This window comes from Chiloscyllium punctatum, chromosome 2 (genome assembly GCF_047496795.1).
Source record: "Chiloscyllium punctatum isolate Juve2018m chromosome 2, sChiPun1.3, whole genome shotgun sequence".
Lineage (NCBI taxonomy): Eukaryota > Metazoa > Chordata > Chondrichthyes > Orectolobiformes > Hemiscylliidae > Chiloscyllium > Chiloscyllium punctatum.
The window spans coordinates 147,495,492-147,515,670 of record NC_092740.1 but is presented as its reverse complement, the minus strand read 5'-3'; the positions used below and the strand labels follow the sequence as shown (position 1 = coordinate 147,515,670).

The 20,179-nt window shown below is 42.3% G+C and overlaps 1 protein-coding gene across 3 annotated transcripts in view; it reads left to right on the top strand.

The window, feature by feature from the left end:
* Nucleotides 1-1,512: 1,512 nt before the first annotated feature.
* tmod1 (tropomodulin 1) overlaps nucleotides 1,513-20,179 on the top strand; it is a 103,194-nt gene continuing 84,527 nt past the window's right edge. For 2 of the 3 annotated variants that reach the window (XM_072590055.1, XM_072590066.1), the window contains exon 1: nucleotides 1,936-2,046. The gene's annotated coding sequence lies outside the window, so the exon portion shown is untranslated. Of the gene's footprint in view, nucleotides 1,625-1,935; nucleotides 2,047-20,179 lie in introns of those variants that run through there. The other variant, XM_072590074.1, reaches the window with a different exon arrangement.

The following is a 20,179-nucleotide window of genomic DNA, read 5'->3' as shown; positions in this document are numbered from 1 at the left end:
TTCATCTTAAATGAACACAGTGGTATATCCCTTAACCTACTGGCAAACTGGTTTACTGTGAAATCAGTGAATGTCTACTCAAACACATTCCTGCAATTGATAGCTCTGCTCCAAACCATTTCACCAGGAATTCATGGTATTGACTGTGGACTGAACACTAGGGGCCCTGCTCGAGACTGGGACTTCTTGTGGTGGGATAATATTGAGAAAAGGCAAATATTTGAGGGAGGGGAGGGCTGGCATTCATAAGACATGTTCATGGTGTAGTTCCAGGGAGTGTGATGTTCAGGGGAGGGTATGTTATGATGGTGCGGTTCATGGTAGAGATGTTTGGAGGAAGGTGAACATTCTGGGGTCAGGAGAGAGGGGATATTCAGGATTTCTGGGATGTTCAAGTAGAATTGTTCAAAATAGGGAGCATAAAGGGACATTGGGAAGTGAGCCATCTCCTGGTAAGGATGTTCAAGGGCTATATTCAAGGACGCCCTGAAATTGCATCTTTGACGAACTGCTCTGTTATGTCCACTGTCGCCTGTCTCTCCCACATGGCCATGAAACTCACTTAGTGCTCTCTCCATCACACTTCCCACCAAATTGCTAACCACTCACCACCTCCCAGTCCCCATGGCAACTAATATGGTCAACTGTTCCTTCTTAAGTCCCGACACTCTCCTTCAAATCTGCTGTCAACAAACCCTCATCAAAACAAAACTGCTGACTCATGCTTCCCGTCCTATCTCTGATCTCCTTTTGATCTCCAAAGTCCTTCAGCATTCTTTCAAATTTGTGCCCACCTTCGCTACAACTTCAGCTTTTGACCATCATAGCAGCAGTTCTTATCAAAGTCACAACTGACATCCTATGGGATTGTGACAAAGGCTAAAAATCCTTCCTTAGACTTTCCAATCTGTCCACAATCTTTGGGATAGTTAATCCCACCATCTGCATTTCTCCAACCTTTCTGGCTTTTGCCCGAAACGTCGATTTCGAAGCTACTTGGATGCTGCCTGAACTGCTGTGCTCTTCCAGCACCACTAATCCAGTATCTGATTCCATTGTTGAGTCTATTCCTCTCTTTCTGGTCTACCTGTCGGCTCTTGTTATTATCTGAAAACACAGCATCGTTTTTCCCTGGATCTTGATGATCTGGTCATCTACAGATGGATGGAGAGTCAGGGGATGAGGAGCTTGTCCAAGGGACTGCCCAGAGGCTGGGGGTGGAGGTGTGGGTGGGGGTAAGTCTGGGTTGGATGAGGGATCCAGGTGAGGGGGAGGTAACCCTGGGGTATATTCATTGGAGCAGCAAAGTGGGTCTTTACTCAGGGCTGGACTGAGCAGAGACGATTGGGCAGGAGTATTATTTGAGTGGGGTGGGGAAGGGGAGTTGTCCTGAAGGTGAGACTTGTTTTGCGGAGGAGGAGAGGTCTCCAGGAGGTGGGAGTTGGTCAAGAGTGAGGGGCAGAGGGCTGTCCAGAGAGTGGTGAGGGGGCTGCATTGTTTGTCCTCCCGGGAGGAGAGAGAGGGAGAGCCTCTGACCCTGCACTGTGTTGCCAGTGCAGCAGCTGAAGGTTTAGGGAGAGGTGGTTTAACAGCGGCCACCTCGCCCCCAACCCCACCGGCTCCGGTAAGGACCTCTGTTCCCTTTTCGCCTGGAAATTCACCATATCTGGTCAAAACATGCCACAGACGGACGGATGGACGGGGGGGAACTAAAATAGAGCAGCTCCTGGTAACCGGATCCACCACATCATTCCCTCCCCACCCCAAAACCGAGCCTGGTGCCTGGAGCTGGGGTTAACCTGGGGCTGGGGGGAATTGAAGGGGGGGTGGGGGGGGGAATGGGGAAGGCGCTGCTTCATTTCAGCTTTAAAAATAGCCCGGGGAAGGCGGCGCCAGAGCGTCACTTTCTTTAAATGGCTAAAACTCTGATACTGTGTCTCGGATTGGGACACCAGCCCCCACCCCCCTCCCCCCTGGGCTCTCCCTCTCTGTGTCTCTCTGGTACTAACAGGCAGAGTGAAGGCGGGCTGCTCCTTTTATATCCCGGTAAGGCACCTAAAACTAACCAGGTTTATTTTGCTTCAAAGTTCATATTTAAAAGGCGCTGCTTAACTCACTGAGCAATGAATCAGGGTCTGGATTAGTCCAGGTCGCCGGCTGAGCGCTGTTGTTGGGTCTGACCCTGTTCGTCCTCCGTGAATCTGAATTCCCCATTTACAGTGGCTCGCAGCAACTTCTTAGTTTTGTGGTAGAATCGCCTGTGATTTGTCAGAAGGTATGAGAGAGAGAGAGAGACCCTCAGTACTCCCTCTCTCCCTGTTCAGGGCAGGAGGTGAGGCAGAATGGGGGTGAGTCCAGATGCTGAGTAAAGATGGTATCTGGTATCTGTTCTGAATTTAACCGGCCTGGCCTCGGTTCAGTCTGACTCAGACCGTGAGCCCCCACTGAGTGGTGTACTGTATTGAGAGAGGGCTGCAGGTTTTGTAAGTGCCGTCTTTCACATGAGACATTAAACAAGACCCTGTTCACCTGCCCCATTCTGTTGTTTCGATAACACCTCCCCCAGTGCCCTGCCCAGTATTTATCCTTCAACATCATTGAAACAAATACGTTTCTGTTCCTGCATTTTGCACAACAGCGATTATGTTTCAAAAGTCCTTTCGTCCTGAAGTTGATCTAGACTTGAGTGTTAACTGCAAACTCTCTCTTCTCATGGACATTTCATCAATGCAGAATCGCTTGTGGGACAAGTGCACAAGGTCTTTCTCAATTAATGTAAAATCCACACTGATACCATCAGTCTGTCTGTCTAATGGGATTTAATCCCACTGGCACCAGAGAAGGACAGGGGATTGTTAATGGAAACGACCTTGTCAAAGTCACCGAATTTATCAATGAACCTAGCGCAACTCTGTAACTATGGCGACTGATGGTATAATATGGTTTTAATGACGGAATCTGAATTTGTTTAAATTTCTAAAAACCGAAAGAACTGCGGATGCCGGAAAGCAGAAACAAAAACAGACATTGCTAGGAAAGCTCATCAGCATCCATGGAGAGAAACCAGGGTTAGCGGTTCGGGTCCAGCCACGGTTCTGTTCTGAAGAAGGTTACTGTACACGAATCGTTAATTCTGCTTTCTGACCCCAGACTGCTGAGATTTTCCGACAATTTCTGATTCTTCTTAAATTTCTGATAGATTAATATTTTGACTTTGAAGTCATGTCTCTCGTAAACATTCTTTGGCATATTGGGAGTAGTGTTTTGAGAAAAAAAGTTACCTTACGTTTCTTTATTATTGATTTATTTCCTGCTTCAGAAACCCTGAAATATATTTCCACGCCGTCAAATTCAAAAGCAGGGTCTGCAGTTTAATTTCTGGTGATTACTACTTTTGAAAGATCAAAATGCAAACAATTAGCCTACAAACAAAAATCAAATATATCGCTGAGATACAATTAAAATGAATAACTTTTTTCATACTTTTAATTCTAGTTCACTCTATCACTGAGGAGAAGTGGTGTCGAAAGATTGTGACGAAGTTTGCAAGCTTTGAGTCATGACAGTTTTGCTAAATACCCTTTTAGTCCCAAATAAAAAAAACATTCAGAATTATGTGCAAAAATATGTAAATTTAGAATCCCTATCTGATTAATGACCAGAAATAGAAAATAAAGATTATGTTAAAATAAACTTCACTTAACAATTCAATTGACAAGTCACTAGACAAAGCAATCCTATAACTTTATCTGGGAAGTTGTCCCCTGGTATTTAATCTGTTTGTACGTGTTTTCTTTCCCGTGAACACTTCCATGTTGCTGCTTGAGTTGTTTATATATCTGTATTCCATTATTTGTTCCATGTTCCGCTCGTTAATTGATAAACTTAACCCTCGCTATTTTGAACTGCAAATGTGCGTGGGAACTCACAATCTGGACAAGTTCTACCTGTCTCCCATTACTAGGTCAGAAATAAGTCCGGGACATGCAGATGTTTGTTTTGCTTTTAAACAATTCATGTTCAATCCAAGGTCTTTTGGATTCAGTCCATCCTTTTCTGACAAATATTTAATAAGACTCATAGCTGAATCAATAGATTCTGTGTTTAATATATTCTGTGTACACCTGGTTAGTTTGGTGACAAATCGCAGTCTCCCTTATTTACTTGGGTCATGGGCATTCACCATTGGCTTTATTGAATTAATCTGTTTGAGCTATATGGAGAGGCTGAATAGGCTGGGACTATTTTCCCTGGAGCGTCAGAGACTGAGGAGTGACCTTATAGAGGTTTATAAAATCATGAGGGGCATGGAAAGGGTGAATAGACGAGGTTTTGTTTTCCACAGAGTGGGGGAGTCCAAAACCAGAGGGCACAAGGTTAAGATGAGAGGGGAAAGATTTAAAGGGGACCTAAGTGGCAACTTTTTCACGCTGAGGGTGGTGTGTGTATGAATGAGCTGCCAGAGGAAGTGATGGAGGCTGGTACAATTATAACATTTAAAAGGCATCTGGTTGGGTATATGAATAGGAAGGGTTTAGAGGGATTGTGGGCCAAATACTGGCAAATGGGACTAGATTTAGGATATCTGGTCAGCATGGACAAGTTGGACTGAAGGGTCTATTACCCTGCTGTACATCTCTATGATTCTGTGGCCTGAGGGGCTGGTCAGATTGGAATTTAATTTATTCCTGCTAGGATTATATTTTCTCACTCTTGCTTTCTTGATCTTGCACAATAATGCACTAAATTAATTCAGGTATTGTTTAATATTTGTTAACCATGGAATGGTTACAACACAGAAGAGGCCATTATATTTTTGATAGCGCTCTGCATGAGCTACTCACCTTTATGTATAGCCCTTGAAATATTTCTCTACAAATAAATATCCAATTCTCTTTTTAAGGTTATAATTGAAGTTGCCTGTTCCAAACTCTCAAGCAATCCATTCCAGATTCTAAATCACTCCAAACATAAAATACCTAATTTTCCTAATTTTTTCAGTCACTTCTTTATCCAAACATATTGTATCTATGTCCTCTGCCTCTGGTCCTTCCATTCCAATCGCATCAGTTTCTCACTACCTATTCTCTCCAGACACCTCATGGTTTTGAACATCTTTATCAACCTTCCTAGAGTCATAGAGCCTTAACAGAAATAGCACAGAGACATTTCAACTTGTCTGCACCAACCAGATATCCAAAATTAATCTCGTCCCATTTGCCAGCATTTGGCCCGTATCCCTCCAAACCCTTCCAGTTCATATACCCAGTTAAAAATCACACAACACCAGGCAATAGTCCAATGGGTTTATTTGAAAGGACTAACTTTCAGACCACAGCTCCTTCATCAGGTAACTAGTTACCAGATGAAGAAGCGGTGCTCTGGGAAGCTGGTACTTTCAAATAAACCTGTTAGACTATAAGCTGGTGTTGTGTGATTTTTAACATTGTACACCCAAGTCCAACACCAGCACCTCCACTTCATATACCCACCCAGATGCCTTTTAAATGTTGTAATTGAACCAGCCTCCTCTGGCAGCTTGTTCCACAGACACATCACCCTCTGCATAATAACATTGTCCCTTAGGTCCCTTTTAAATCTGTCTCCTCTCACCTTAAACCTGTGCCCTCTAGTTTTTGACTCCCGTGCTCTAAGGAAAATACTTTGGCTATTCACCCCACCCATGCCCCTCATGATTTTAGAAACCTCTTAAGATCACCCCTCAGCCTCTGAGGCTCCAGGGGAAATAGTCCTAGCCTATTCAACCTCTCCCTGAAGCTAAAACCCTCCAACCCTAGCCATATCCTTGCAAATCTTTCAGGTTTTACAACATCTTTCCTATAGTACAGAGTTCAGAATTGAATGCAGTATTTCAAAAGTGTCCTTGATTAGTAAGGGAATCAAAAGTTATGGGAATTCTGCTCCTATATCTTATAGTCTTATATCTTATGGTTTTGACAGGACACCTAACTACATATTGGAACGTTACATATTGTTGTTGGCCCAGTACAATGGCTTAATGTCTTAGGCTGGGACATCTGGCCTTCTCCTCATGGGAAAGGAACCATTTGCTCAGGGCCTAGCATTATTCACACAGAAATGTTAGCGTTTCACTCTCCTGTGTGATTTTATTTGTGTATCTAAGACATAAGCATTTCTTTATGCCTCTTCTTTCCTGTTTGTGCTTTGTTTGTTCTGCCAACATGTCTGACTCCAAACAACCTTGATAGACTGGATTAATTTATCTTATCTTTCCTACACTGCATTACTTGCTTCAAATACTGCCTAAGATTTAATAAACTTTTACTTTAACTGATTTGTTTCCCTTTCAATGTCAACTGCATCAAACACATTACCCTCACCCTTTCTGTTACCTCATCTGAAAAGCAATACAAGTTACTTAAGTGTGATTTCATTCACAAATCTGTGTAGACTTGCCTTGATTAACCCACATTGTTCACATGACTTAGCCATGTCTTAAATGATCATTTCTGAAAACTTTCCCACCATTGAAGTTAAACTCACTGGTCTATAGTTGTTGAGCTTATCCTCACATGTTTTTGAATAAATGTGCAACATTTGCAATTCTCCAGTCCTCTGGCATCATCCAATATCTAAGGAGGTTGGAAAGTTAAGGCTGTAGCTTTGCCATTTCCTCCCTAGTTTCCCTCAATTTCCTTGGCTGTATCTCATCTATCCTCATGACTTATCAACTGTAAGTACAGTCAGCCTTTCTAGTGCCTGTTCTCTAGCAATTTTAACTTATCGTGTGTTTCAATTGCCTTCTGTTTCACGATGACCTGAGCAGCATTTCCCTCTGTAAAGTAGATGGAAAATATTTATTAAATACCTGACTCTATGCACAGCTCACCATTGTTCCTAATCAGCCTTGTTCCTCCTCTTACCACCTTTTCGCTATCTTTATTCCTCTAACTGGCTTTTGTGTCAGTCCTTTCTCATATTCTCTAATTATTTCTCTTAATTGTTTCTTCACTTTCTCTCTGAACCTGTAATATTCAGCCTATATTCTCAATGGAATTATCCACCTGACATCTCTCATGCACAACCTTTCTGACCCTCAATCTCTGTCATCAATCAAGGAGCTGTGCATTGTTTGCCTCATCTTTTCTTCTCACGGAAATGTACCTCAACTGTTCCTCAACTACCTCATCTTCAAAGGGAGCTCATTATTTCATGATAATTTTATCTACTAATCTGTGTTTCTAATTTCCTTAGGCCAGATCAGTCCACACAACAGTCAACTTGGTCTTCCCTTCTGGACTTTTATTTGCTATTTCCAAAGATTTAGGAGATTATGATCACTGTCTTCTAAATGACAACTGACTCATTTTCTCATTCCCCTCTCCCTCACACTCCTTTTTCCTTAATGCAATGGAAACTTTAATGTGAAGAGTATTGCACCCTGTAGATGGTGTACACTATGTGTCAGTGATCGAAGGAATGGTCATTGAAGGTGTTAAATGGGATGATACTCAAGTAGGCTGTTTGTTAGTTTTGAGCTTCTTGGGCATTGACAGAGGTGCACTTATCCAGGCAACTGAAGTGACACTTCTCACTTTTGCCTTGTAGATGGACAGGCTATGATGAATCAGGAAGTGAGTTATTTTCCACAGAATTCACAGCCTCAGTCCTGTTCTTGAAGCCACAGTACTAGTCCTGTTCAGTTTCTGGTCAATGGTAGCCCCCAGGACATTTATAGTGAGGGATTCAATGATGATAATGCTTTAGATTAGATTAGATTAGATTACTTTACAGTGTGGAAACAGGCCCTTCGGCCCAACAAGTCCACACCGACCCGCCGAAGCGCAACCCACCCATACCCCTAACCTAACACTACGGGCAATTTAGCAGGGCCAATTCACCCTGACCTGCACATCTTTGGACTGTGGGAGGAAACCGGAGCACCCGGAGGAAACCCACGCAGACACTGGGAGAATGTGCAAACGCCACGCAGTCAGTCGCCTGAGTCGGGAATTGAACCCAGGTCTCTGGTGCTGTGAGGCAGTAGTGCTAACCACTGTGCCACCGTGCCACCCAAAATGCTATTGAAGGTCAAGGTGCAGTTATTGGATTGTATTTTGTTAGAGGTGGTCACTGCCTGGCACTTATGTGGTGCACTTGCCCTTATCAGCCCATGCCTGGATGTTGTCTAAGTCTTGCTGCATTTGGGCATAGACTGCTACAGTATCTAAGGAGTTATAAATGGTGCTGAATGTGGCACAATCATCAGCGAACATCCGCACTTCTAATTTTGTGATGGGGGATTGTCATTGATGCAGTCGCTGAAGTCAGTTTGGCCTAGGACTCTCCCTTGAGGAACTACTGCAGTAATGTCCTGTGGCTGAGTTGATTGAGTTCCAACAAGCACAACCATCTTGCCTTGTGCTGGGTAAATTTGAGATACCACTTTCTTCAGCAAAGTCTTTACAGTACAGTCTGTCCATGTGATTCTAACAGGACAAGGTAGGACTAATACATTGAACTGCATTTACTTCAATGCAAGAGGCCCAACAGAGAAGGCAGATGAACTCAGGGCATGGTTTGGTAAATGGGACTGGGATATCATAGCAATTATGGAAACATGGCTCAGGGATGGGCAGGACTAGCAGCTTAATGTTCCAGGATATAAATGGAGGCAAAAGAGGAGGGGGAGTGGTGTTTTTGATAAGGGATAGCATTATAGCTGTGCTGAGGGAGGATGTTCCCGGAAATACATCCAGGGAAGTTATTTGGGTGGAACTGAGAAATAAGAAAGGGATGATCACCTTATTGGGATTGTATTATACCCCCCAATAGTCAGAGGGAAATTGAGAAACAAATTTGTAAGGAGATCTCAGCTATCTGTAAGAATAATAGGGTGGTTATGGTAGGGGATTTTAACTTTCTAAACATAGACTGGGACTGCCATAGTGTTAAGGGTTTAGATGGAGAGGAATTTGTTAAGTGTGTACAAGAAAATTTTCTGATTCAATATATGGATGTACCTACTAGAGAAGGTGCAAAACTTGACCTATTCTTGGGAAATAAGGCAGGGCAGGTGACTGAGGTGTCAGTGGGGGAGCACTTAACTCCCTCATAATTCTATTAGATTTAACATAGTGATGGAAAAGTATAGACCAGATCTAAAAGTTGATGTTCTAAATTGGAGAAAGGACAACTTTGACGGGATGAGGCAAGACTTTCAAAAGCTGACTGGGGGCAGGTGTTTGCCGGTAAAGGGACGACTGGAAAATGGGAAGATTTCAGAAATGAGATAACGAGAACCCAGAGAAAGTATATTCCTGTCAGAGTGAAAGGAAAGGCTGGTAGGTATAGGGAATGCTGGATGACTAAAGAAATTGAGGGTTTGGTTAAGAAAAAGAAGGAAGCATATGTCAGGTTTAGACAGGATACATCGAGTGAATCCTTAGAAGAATATAAAGGCAGTAGGAGTATACTTAAGAGGGAAATCAGGAGGGCAAAAAGGGGACATGAGATAGCTTTGGCAAATGGAATTAAGGAGAATCCAAAGAGTTTTTACAAATATATTAAGGACAAAAGGGTAACTAGGAAGAGAATAGGGCCCCTCAAAGATCAGCAAGGTGGCCTTTGTGTGGAGCCGCAGAAAATGGGGGAGATACTAAATGAGTATTTTGCATCAGTATTTACTTCGGAAAAGGATATGGAAGGTATAGAATGTAGGGAAATAGATGGTGACATCTTGAAAAATGTCTATATTACAGAGGAGGAAGTGCTGGATGTCTTGAAACGCATAAAGGTGGATAAATCCCCAGGACCTGATCAGGTGTACCCTAGAACTCTGTGGGAAGCTACGAAAGTGATTGCTGGGCCTCTTGCTGAGATATTTGTATCATCGATAGTCACAGGTGAGGTGCTGGAGGAGTGGATGTTGGATAACATGGTGCCAATGTTTAAGAAGGGTGGTAAGGACAAGCCAGGGAACTGTAGACCAGTGAGCCTGACGTTGGTGGTGAACAAGTTGTTGGAGGGAATCCTGAGCGACAGGATGTACATGTATTCGGAAAAGCAAGCACTGATTAGGGATAGTCAACATGGTTTTGTGAGAGGGAAATCATGTCTCACAAACTTCATTGTGTTTTTTTGAAGAAGTAACAAAGAGGATTGATGAGGGCAGGGCAGTAGATGTGATCTATATGGACTTCAGTAAGGCGGTCGACAAGGTTCCCCATGGAATCCTGGTTCGCAAGGTTAGATCTCACGGAATACAAGGAGAACTAGTCATGTGGGTACAGAACTGGCTCAAAGGAGAAGACAGAGGGTCTTCTGGACAGACTGGAGGCCTGTGACCAGTGGAGTGCCACAAGGATCGGTGCTGGGTCCTCTACTTTTTGTCATTTATATAAATGATTTGGATGCAAGCATAAGAGGTACAGTTAGTAAGTTTGCATCAAAATTGGAGGTGTGGTTGACAGCGAAGAAGGTTACCTCAGATTACAACAGGATCTTGACCAAATGGGCCAATGGCCTAAGAAGTGGCAGATGGAGTTTAATTTAGATGAATGCAAGGTGCTGCATTTTGGGAAAGCAAATCTTAGCGGAACTTATACACTTAATGGTAAGGTCCTAGGGAGTGTTGCTGAACAAAGAGACCTGGGAGTGCAGATTTATAGCTCCTTGAAAGTGGAGTTGCAGGTAGATAGGATAGTGAAGAAGGCATTTGGTATGCTTTCCTTTATTGGTCAGAGTATTGAGTACAGGTGTTTGGAGGTCATGTAGCGACTGTACAGGTCATTGGCTAGGCCACTGTTGGAAGATTGCATGCAATTCTGGTCTCCTTCCTATCGGAAAGATGTTGTGAAACTTGAAAGGGTTCAGAAAAGATTTACAAGGATGTTGCCAGGGTTGGAGGATTTGAGCTATAAGGAGAGGCTGAACTGGCTGGGACTGTTTTCCCCGGAGCATCAGAGGCTGAGTGGTGACCTTATAGAGGTTTACAAAATTATGAGGGGCATAGATAGGATAAATAGACAAAGTCTTTTCCCTGGGGTCGGGGAGTCCAGAACTAGAGGGCATAGGTTTAGGGTGAGAGGGAAAAGATATAAAAGAGACCTATGGGGCAACTATTTCACACAGAAGGTGGTACATGTATGGAATGAGCTGCCAGAGGAAGTGATGGAGGCTGGTACAATTGCAAATTTAAAAGCCATTTGGATGGGTTTCTGAATAGGAAGGGTTTAGAGGGATATGGGCCAGGTGCTAGCAGGTGGGACTAGATTGGGTTGGGATATCTGGTCGGCATGGACGGGTTGGACCGAAGAGTCTGTTTCCATGCTGTACATCTCTATGACTCTATGACTCTAAGAAGATGTCAAGTGTCAGAGCACATTTATATGCATCAAATATTGAATTTCCTTCAGCTTTTTTTAAGCTATGTTGTGTGGCCTAATATGATCTTCTCCATTCAAATAATCACGCATTGCATCCTTAATAATTCCCTTGAGCATTTTCTTTAAAATTGGCATTAGTCACATTGATAATAAGAGAGGGGTGATGTTAGCTTCCATCTAAAGGAGGTTTTGATAGTTAGCCATGTTGTCTATCCAGATCTCAATGTGGTTCTTATCACTAATTCCACTTTGGAATGTTTGCCAAAGATGCTCACTACTCCAAGATTATCCTTAAATGATAAGTAACTCCCTGTTTCTTTTCTCTGCTGTAAATAGTGTTCTGGGCGACTGTTTGTGTGGAATTTGCACATTCTCCCTGTGTCTGCGTGGGTTTCCTCTGGGTGCTCCAGTTCCGTTCCACAGTCCAAAGATGTGCAGGTCAGGTGAATTGGCCATGCTAAATTGCCCGTAGTGTTGGGTGCATTAGCCAGAGGGAAATGGGTCTAGGTGGTTCACTGTTCGGAGGGTTGGTGTGGACTTGTTGGGTCGAAGGGCCTGTTTCCACACTGTAGGGAATTTAATTTAATCTAATCTAATCATGAACCTCTCTCCCCTTTCTCCACTGTTCTCATTTCCAACAAAAAGTGTAGGGAACTGATGTATGTCTTTGTCACCAATTGAAACCATTTTGATCAGCTGGCCCTCCCTTCCTCTAGCTTGCATACTGCACACAACACTTCGAAATTGACTGAATCAGTAAACAAAGGTGCGAATAAAGCATATGAGGTCCTGGGTTTTACATATCAAGTGATAAAAGCCAGGATGTTTTGCTCAAGCTACCTAAAATGCAACTTTGGCACAAATCACAATATTGCAGCTAATTCTGGATATCACATCTTAGGAAGATTTGGAGTGGATTCAGAAGAGCTTGACTAGAGTGGCTCTAAGGGTTCGATAGTTAAACCTGGAAAACAGAAATAGCTGAAAGGCAATTTGATTGAGGTTGTGAAATCATGAAGGGTTAATACAGAACAAATACAGAGAAAATATTTCCAATAACTGAAGGGTCAAAAACCAGGGCACAGATTTATCATAGTCAAAAAGTGTGGTGCTGGAAAAGCACAGCCGGTCAGGCAGCATCTGACGAGCAGGAGAGTCGACATTTTGAGCATAAGCCCTTCATTACATCTTCATCATATCACATTCCTGATGAAAAACTTATGTTCGAAACGTCAACTCTCCTGCTTCTCGGATGCTGCCTGACCTGCTGTGCTTTTCCAGAAAGAAAGAAAGAAAGACTTATTTGGGGCAAAATTAATTGGATCTTGAAAAAAAATGGGTGAATAAATAAAAATCGCCACACGTTTTGACTCTGACTCTCCAGCATCTGCAGTCCTCACTTTCTCCACAGATTTATCATAATTGGTAAATGAATCAGAGGGGGAGTGAGAGTATTTATGCAATGAGTGGTTACATAGTGAATTGGAATACACAACCTCTGAAGGTGATGGAAGCAGATTCAATGGATTAAATTTAATAGGAGCCTTCAAAGGGAATTGGATAAATTCCTGAAGAAGAAAAATAATACAAGGAACCAGGGAAAGAGTAGGAGAGTGAGACTAACTGCATTATTCTTTAAAGGAGCCAGCGTCCACTTAACGTGCGATGTACCAAAGCAGTCAAAAAACAAAGTGGATCCAGACCAAAACAAAACTTTATGGAGGGAGTGGTCATAGCTGAGGTACTAAATGAGTACTTTGCAACTGTCTTCACTAAAGACCACAGTGCGTCAAAGTCTCATTAAAGGAGGAGGTATCTGAGAAATTGGATGAGATAAAAATTGATGAAGAGAAGGCACCAAAAAACCCAGATGGTACAAAGTGTAAAAGGCATGAAGTCTGGCTTAGGTTTTCAGTTGCTAAGAGCAATAAAGGTAAAAGTTGTAAAGGCTTTGGTGTCAATCTTCCAATCTTCCGTAAATATAGAGCTCGGTTTGAGACTGGAGGGTTGCAAATGCTACTGCCACATTTGTAAAAATGGAGAAGCATAAACTCAACAATTAATGTTGGTGGTGGAGAAATTTACTTAGAAAGAAAGACTTATTTGGGGCAAAATTAATTGGATCTTGAAAAAAAATGGGTGAATAAATAAAAATCGGCACAGGTTTGTTAGAAGCGTGTTGTGCTTGTCCAATGTGATTGTGTTCTTGGAAGTAACGGTGAGGATAGGAAATTGTACATGGATTTTCAGAAAATATTAATAAAATGTTACATAATAGCCTCATTCACTGCACTGAAGCCCGTGGGATTAAAGGTACATCTGTTGTTTTCATGGGAGAAGCTATAGAAAGTCTTCCAGAAATACTAGGGAACTAAGGGACTGAGAAGCTAGAAGGTATTAGGATCAGTAAAGAAAAGTTGCTGGATTGAGTCATGATTTGGAGATGTTGGTGTTGGACTGGGGTAGACAAAGTTAAAAATCACACAACACCAGGTTATAGTTCAACAGGTTTAATTGGAAGCACTAGCTTTCGGAGTGCTGCTCCTTCATCAGGTGGTGGACTCCACAACCACCTGATGAAGGAGCAGCGCTCCAAAAGCTAGTGCTTCCAATTAAACCTGCTAGCCTATAACCTGGTGTTGTGTGATTTTTAACTTGCTGGATTGACGGCTGATAGATCTCCTGGACCAGAAGACCCTCATCCTCAATGGTTAAAGGAAGCAGCTATGTAGATAATGGGTGCATGGTGGTTATCTTACATAATGCTATGGATTCGGTAAAAATTCCTGGAAACTGCAAGATATCAAATTATCTAAGAAGTTAGGATAAGGGTGAGTCACAACCGTGAATCTGTTAGCTTGATTTCAATGGTAGGGACAATGTTGGAATCTATTCAAAAGGATATGATAACTGAACTTTTTCTTAATGGCAAAATTGTGCAGAGTCAACATGGATCAAAAGAAAATCATTTTTGGAAGAAGTTAATTACAGCATAGACAGGAGAACCAGTGAGTAAGGTCTATTTGCATTTTCAAAAGTCTTTTGATAAGGAAAATAAAGTTTGAGCACATGAGACTCAAATGAGTACATTCATCTGAGTGGTCTCCTTATTGAAGGAGGAATATATCTGCATAAAGGACATTCAATGGATGTTTACCAGATACAATCCCTGGAATGATGGGATTTCCCAAGAACGAGAGAGTGAAGAAACTGGGTCTGAATTTTCTATAATTCAAAAGGATGAGAGGGATCAAATTGAAACTTCTTAAATTCTTACAGGGCACATTAGAGTGAATATTGATGTTTTCCTTGGCTGGAGACTCTGGAACCCGGGCACATAATCTCAGGCTACGCAGTAAGCTACTTAAGACTGAGATGAAGAAGAATTTCTTCACTGAGGAAGGGATGAGTCATTAAAATGCTCTACACTAGTGAGCTTGGAAGCTCAATTACTGAATAAGTTTAAGGCAACAGTCAATAGTTTTCTGGAGATGATGTCATTAAGAGATATGGAGGTAATTCAGTAAAGAGGCATGGAGGAGGTGATCAGTCATGAACAAGTTGAATGTTTGGGGAGTCTCCATTGGTCCAGTGGACTACTCCTGTTCCAGTGTTCCCACATGTAATTGGCTGAGGGACGGAAGGCAAGGAGTATGGTGAATGGTTGTCTTTAGACAGGAGTGCAGTGGTGTTCTCCAGGAATTCTTTCAGGTATTGGAACTTTGCTCTTTTTGATGCATATTCACAGCTTGGATTTGGGAATACAACTAAAATGTCAAACTTTGCAACATTTGTAAAATTGGAAATGAAGCAATCCAAGATGACAGTAGCAGAGGACATAGACTGGCAAAATCAGCAGGCATACAGCAGATGAAAGTTAATGCAAAGAAATGTGAAGTGATTTATGTTGGCAAGAACAATGCAGTGAGGAAATAGAAACAGAAATACTATGATACAATTTTAAAGCAAGAAGTACATCTAATTTCCCTTCATATTGTAATTCCCCGTGATTCTCCTGTTAACTCCAACTTTATCACAAGCTTCCTCTTTAGGTTTGATCTGTTTATTTATAGAACTCAATTCTTTGATGTACCTGCTGTTTTCCTCATACATTTATTTTGTGCTTTGTGCATTTGCTAATTAAAGATTTCATCTAGATATTTACTTTCATCCCAGTTAATTTATGACAGATCTCCTTTTGATCTCCCACTTTCCAGTCAAGTATTCTTATCTTAAATCCTCTATTATCCCCTTTTTAAACATTCTGAATTGTTCTTATTCTTTCAGATCAGTTTAATTGGCCCGCTTTATTTTGCGGAACTAAATCAAATGATGTGACTTCCTTTGTTAGGTTATACAAATTAAGACTTTCATTAAAAGGCTTTTCATGATTTCAGGATATTGCAAACCACTTTATGGAAAACAAAAGTACTGAAATGTAGGAATTGTGACAACATTAATTTTCCCATTGACTTCAGGTTTGCTAGGGACCCTTGCTGTCATACCTGGTCTACTGTTGCCTTGACAACAAGAGCAGTCACTCTCACCTCCCTCTGGAATTCAACTCTTGTGTCCATGTTTGGTCCAAGCCTGTAATGAGATCAGGAGCTACATGGTTCTGACAGAATGCAAACTGAGGTTCAGAGAGCAGGTTATTGCCTGACAGCATTTTTAACAACCCTTCCATCATCTTGCTGATGATCAATAATAGACAGATAGAGCAGTAATTGGCCAGGTTGGATTTGTCCTACCTTTGGTAGACAGGACATACCTGGATAATTTTCCACATTGCTGGATAAATGCTGGTATTTTAGCAATACTGGAAAAGATTATCACCAACTTTCACTTTAGCTTCCTTCAATATCCTTGGATACATCTCTTTTGAACCATGTATTTTTTCAATACTAAGTACCAATGGTTTATCCAATACCACCTCCCTCACAACTTTGAAACTCCTAATGACTGCCACAATAGCTTGGGTAAAATGTGCTTCCTTGGTAAAGAATGATGCAAAATATCCATTTAATACCTTAGCCTCCACATGTGAATTTGTCTTTAGTTCCTAATCAACCCAAGTCTTCCTATTACCTCCCTTTTTTATTTAAGTACTGCTTGAAGACATTTAAACTTCCCTTTATATTAGCTGTCAGTCTTTTCTCATAACCCCTCTTTGCCTCTCTTCACTCCACTCCCAATCTTCTGTATTCTGAATCATAGAATGCCTATGGTGTGGAAATAGGCCCTTTGGCCCAATAAGGGTAACCCACCCAGACCCATTCCCTTAGCCTATTACTCTATATTTAGCCCTAACTAATACACCTAATGTATACATCCCTAAACACTATGGGCAATTAGCATGGTCAATTCACCTAACCTGCACATCTTTGGATTGTGTGTGGAAAGCGGAGCACCCAGAGGAAACCCATGCAGACACGGGAGAATGTGCAAACTCCGCACAGACAATCGCCCTGAGGCTGGAATCGAACCCGGGGCCCTGGTGCTAACCACTGAGCCACCATACTGCCCAATGGTTCTACTTGGTTCTCAATTCCGTTTCCTACCTAACACCTGCCATAAACACACTTTTCTTCTTATCTTAATTTCAATCTCTGTTTTTATCCAGGGAGCTCAGCATTTGTTAGTCCTACCTTTCCCTTTTGAGGGAGTACACCTTGATTGTATCTGACCCATTTCTTCTTTGAAGGTAGCCTATTATTCAACTGCAGTTTTCCCACCTACCTTTGGCCCCGGTCTATCCAGCCCAGCTATGTTTTAACCCAATTAAATTGGTTCTTCCCCAGTTAATTATTCTCATTTTGGATTATTCATTGTTTTTTTCAATGTCACCCCAAAGCTTTTGACACAAGGATCACTGCTCCTTGAATGTTCACGTGTTGACTTTTGACCTACTTGGCCCAAGAATCAGGTCCAGAGATGCCTCCTTTCTTGTTGGACTGGTCACATACTTCCATTTAAAATTCTCCCAAACATAAGTGGCAGATGGAGTTTAATTCAGATAAATGAGAGGTGCTGCATTTTGGGAAAGCAAATCTTAGCAGGACTTATACACTTAATGCTAAGGTCCTGGGAGTGCTGCTGAACAAAGAGACCTTGGAGTGCAGGTACATAGCTGCATGAAAGTGGAGTCACAGGTAGATAGGATAGTGAAGAAGGCGTTTGGTATGCTTTCTTTTATTGGTCAGAGTATTGAGTACAGGAGTTGGGAGGTCATGTTGTGGCTGTACAGGACATTGATTAGGCCACTTTTGGAATATAGCATGCAATTCTGGTCTCCTTCCTATCGGAAAGATGTTGTGAAACTTGAAAGGGTTCAGAAAAGATTTACAAGGATATTGCCAGGGTTGGAGGATTTGAGCTACAGGGTGAGGCTGAACAGGCTGGGGCTGTTTTCCCTCGAGCATCGGAGACCTTATAGAGGTTTACAAAATTATGAGGGACATGGATAGGATAAATAGACAAAGTCTTTTCCCTGGGGTCGGGGAGTCCAGAGCTAGAGGGCATAGGTTTAGGGTGAGAGGGGAAAGATATAAGAGACCTAAGGGGCAACATTTTCACACAGAGGGTGGTACATGTATGGAATGAGCTGCCAGAGGAAGTGGTGGGGGCTGGTACAATTGCAACATTTAAAAGGCATTTTGATGGGTATATGAATAGGAAGGGTTTGGAGGGATATGGGCCGGGTGCTGGCAGGTGGAACTAGATTGGGTTGTGATATCTGGACGGCATGGACAGGTTGGACTGAAGGGTCTGTTTCCATGCTGTACATCTCTATGACTCTATGACTCTAATCTAAAACATTTGCCCCTCCCCCACCCCACTCTTGTTTACACTACCACTGCCCTAGGTTTGTTGAGCAGCAGATAGGTAATTAAAGACAGCCATTATAACTCTATAATGTTTGTATCTCTCTATAGTTTCCTTGCAGATTTTACATCTTACCTGAGCACCCCAACCAAAAAAATTTAACATCCATTCCTGTTGTTCCTTAAAACAGGTCTCTATTATCACCATTCCCAGATAATTTCACAAAACAACCTGTGCCAGCAACTCACTTTTTTAATACTTCTCCGTGTTCACATGCAGTGTACATCTCATTTTGATGTTTTAATTTCTCTGAAGCTACCTATCAACTTAGTATTCTCTATTCTAGTGTTTTCTGTCTTTCCCTGTGTGTTATGGATTCTCTAATATTCCCTCCTGGTTTCCACACCCATACAGTCCTAGTTTAAAGCCTAGCAAGCATTAGCAAAACCCCTGTTAAGGAACTCAGTCCCAGCCTTGTTCAGGTGGTACTCGTCCTGCGTATACAGGTACCATCTCCATCAGTGCCAATCCCAATGCCCCAGGAATCTAAGCCCTCTCTTCTGCACTGCTTTTGCAGCCACACATTCATCTGTCTTAACCAGCTTGTCCTATACACACTTGCATGTGGTGCAGGAAATAATCTGGAATTGCCTGCACTTTGAGGTTCTGCTTGTTAATTTTCTATCTAGTTTCCTAAATCCGGACTGCTGGACCACACACCCCTTCCTATCTATACTTCAGGCCTATTTTCCAGTACTTGGTCCGTAGCATTTTATAGTGCTCCAAGTGTTCATTTAAATACTTCTTAAATGTTGTAATGGTTCCCATTATATCATTGGTACCAATGTGGACCATGACCAAAGTATGTTTTGCAGCCACAGTAACATCCATGCCATCCTGGAGATATTTTCTCCAGGATCTGGCTGGGCCAGTATTTATTACTGATCCTAATACCCTGGCTGTGGTATAGTGAGGTAGTAAATTAGCTGGGTTGAGTTTGTCCTGCTGTTTGAGGAGGTCATACTACTACATTATTGGGTAGATGCCAGTGACTTGGCAAGGGGCATGGTGAGTTTTGGACCTCAGTACCACTGCTGGAATGTTGCCAGGACCGAGAGCTGCTGCAGCTTTCAGTACTTTCCACCATTCTTGTTATCACATGGAGTAACTCAAATTAGTCGAAGACCAGCCTCTGTGATCTAATTGTCTACCTGCTCACTGTTGAGCTCAGATCTGATCCACTCGTTGTGGAATCATGTAGATCTGTCTCTCAGTTGCTGGATATGCTATTTGACATGCAAGTAATCCCGTGCTGTAGCTTCAACAGGTTGACAGCAAACTTTTAGGTATGCCTGGTTCAACTCCTGACATGTCCTCCTGCACTATTCAGTGAATCAGGATTGATCTCATGTTTGATGACAATGATGAAGTGTGTGTGTGTGTCTTTGTGTGTTGGTGGGGGGGGGGGGGGGGGTGGGGGGAGGGGGTGTTGAGGTGGGATATGCTGGACCATGAGGTTACAGCTTGTGATTGAATACAATTCTGTTACAGATGATGGCAACAACACCTTGTGGTTGTCCAGTTTTGAATTGCTGGATAGATTCAAAATCTACCCCATTTAGTCTCAAATGACATAGTGAAGACTGTATTCAATGTGAAGACAGGACTTTTCACCAAAACTCTGTGGGGTGGCTGGTCCAACCAGTATTGCTAAAGACAGATGCATCTGTTTCAGGTAGATGTGAGGATGAAGCCAAGTAGGCTAGTCTATCTTTTTGATTCTCTTGCCATTTGCTGCATACCCAGCCTAGCAGTGATGTCCTTTAGGATTTGGCCAACTCAGTCAGTCATGGTGTAATTGAGCCACACCTGCTGATGACCAATGTAGCTTCCCTTCCTGAATCCATTCTGTGTCCTTGAAACCCACAGTGCTTCTTCCAAATGTTGTTCAACATGGAGGAACAGTTATTCATTGGCTGGTGGTT